General features: G+C 43.3%; 1 pseudogene; it reads right to left on the bottom strand.

Annotated features, from left to right (window-relative positions):
- Window positions 1–351: 351 nt before the first annotated feature.
- On the bottom strand, window positions 352–2,544 carry LOC149534082 (subtilisin-like protease 4 pseudogene; annotated as a pseudogene).

Here is a 2,544-nt window from a genome sequence, read left to right as displayed (position 1 = left end):
CACATCACACTTTGATAAAGATATATGATCCTATGTTTTATAGTCTAAAACTTGTGTCATAAATCTTAGATCCCAAATTTTTTAACCTCATATGAAATAAATTTAGTGTTAACAAATAAGAAAGAAAGTTACTTAATATTTAGAAAATGAAAATTTTAGATTTCTTCTAAATGTTATCTAAAATATTGATATTCAAAATATACACAATTAATATTTTTTAAAAATTAAAAAATTCACATCGACTATATTTTTGCAAAATTTATCCAATGTTTTAATTGAATCTTAAATAGTTCACTTATATTAATATGAATATGAGACCTCGAATTCGAAGATAGTCATTGACATCACTAATCAGTTTGTCCTCCACGAGACTGCCATAGGGCTTCTTACGCTATAACCATGAGCGCTTGAAACCCACCTAATTGAGCCTTGGGAGAAGCCCGATTTCGAAGGATCAAATGCTTTTGCTACAAATGTGATGCTATAATTCCTTTTCTCCATCGCTGCCCCAAACGATAAGAAAGTTGGATTCACACTCACATCGACTCCCCTGGGCGGATCAATTTTGACGGTGTACTTGGACTCCGCGGCTCCAACATTAGTCACAACTCTTCTCAAGGTGACAGAACTTGTTTCATTTAAAACAAGAGGAAAAGACGGATAATTGAGGTTACCCGAAAGAGTGCTTTCATGATTCGAAGGGCACACAACATTCTTGTTTAGGATCAAGCGAAGTTGGGATTCTGTGTAATTTAGCCCGCAAAGATAAGGAATATAATCTTTAGGGCTAAGGTCATAAACAAGGCCTGGATTGGCTGCTCTTTCGGGATTTATGTGCCCAGCACCCATAGCAAAAATATCTGCGGGCATGAAATTCTTTCCACCATCAAGAATTGGCCCGCCCTTCTTATCCAAGTAATCTGCAGTAGTAACAAGTGCGGACTTAATGTCTGTCAGGCTCCATTCCAGGTGAGCATTTTAAAGCAAAGCAGCCACCCTGCTCACATGTGGAGTGGCCATTGATGTACCGTACAAGATATTGAAACTTACTGTTTGCTTATCTTCAGGGAGGCCCGAAGCACTCTGATTTGAAGGCCAAGCTGCAATTATGGCAAATCCAGGAGCTATTACGTCGGGCTTCATACTTTTTGGGCTTATTAGGTTGGGTCCATGCGACAAAAATGATGCCATCATCAACGCTGAAATATTGTTGGCGGCGCCCAAGACAGTGCCCTCGGACTGAATAGCCTCCTTAGGGTTCTTAGTAGAATTTATATAGGCCGCCAAGGCAAGTCCTACCTTAAACCCAAGGGATGTCGATGGCAAAAGCTGAGGGAACAATATGAATTCCTCCCCAGTAAGATTATCATTAACGAATATGATGCCGACACCTCTGGCCTCTCGAGTAGCTTCTCCCTGCTACAATGGAGAACCAAGACTGCCTGGCGAGCACACCACCAGCTTTCCTCTTATAAGACGTGAATCCAGAGAACCATCCCTGCACAAATCCGTCTCCATGAGCCTCAATTCTTTCGTTTGGTGCACCATCATCATACATGGTGCACCGTTAGAGAGATATGAGGGCTCCTACGACCCTTCATTTCCCATCGTGCAACTCACAAAAATGCTCCTTTCCATGGCGTGAAAGGCACTGATTACAAGCTCGTCCAAATAAAATGCAAATGGCTCGCCACCAAGAGAGATAGAGAGCATGTCCACACCGTCGGAAATGGCGCCGTCCATCCCCGCTAGAACATTAGATTCTAAGCAATCCAACCCCATGCAAACCTTGTAGACAGCAACATGAGCACCCGACACCATTCCCTGCGTGGTTCCTTGAGCGTTGCCAAAGAGTCCAGCCCTTGCAACAGGGCTCCTAGCCACAGTGGAGGCAGTATGAGTGCGGTGTCCCACTGAGTCTCTCATCGTTCCTTCCCTCGTGAAATTTCTCACCCTGATCAGATTGTTGTTGCAACTTGACTTATATAAATCAAGCAAAGTCTGGCAGATTCCTTTCCAGCGAGAAGGCACGGCATCGATGTTGGTGTCTGGCTTGAACGAAGGGCTCTCCGGCCACACACCCGTGTCTAGTAATCCAATTATGATGCCCTTGCTCATGTTAGAGCTTTTACACATGCCATGGCTTGGTTCGAGGCCCATAAACCTGGCAGAATATGTTGTCTACAAGTGCACCACCTTATCAGGAGTCGCGTGCACAAAACTTGGGATCTTTCTCATCACCTCAAGTTTTGATCTTGTTAACCACGCAGCGAATCCAGTCATGACATTCTCATACACATGCACTAGATTTGCATCTCCATTTGCTACTTTTGCTTTGTGTAGGAACGACGAATACCACATTTTCAGCTCGTCAAGGCTCTGTGGGCTTTCTTCTGGTTGCGCCACACGGATGATATAGATCTGTGACTCTTCGCTTGCCTCTACGAGAACATCTGGGTGGTACATAGTTATCATGATCGCCATGGATACAAAGAATAACTTCATCACGTATTCAGAAAATGATCTTCTTGCCAAAATGCCCAT

The sequence above is a fragment of the Cupressus sempervirens genome, chromosome 10 (assembly GCF_028749045.1).
Source record: "Cupressus sempervirens isolate cs-2001-9-10 chromosome 10, ASM2874904v1, whole genome shotgun sequence".
Classification (NCBI taxonomy): domain Eukaryota; kingdom Viridiplantae; phylum Streptophyta; class Pinopsida; order Cupressales; family Cupressaceae; genus Cupressus; species Cupressus sempervirens.
Note: the sequence above shows the minus strand (reverse complement) of the source record. Positions and strands in the feature narration are given on the sequence as shown.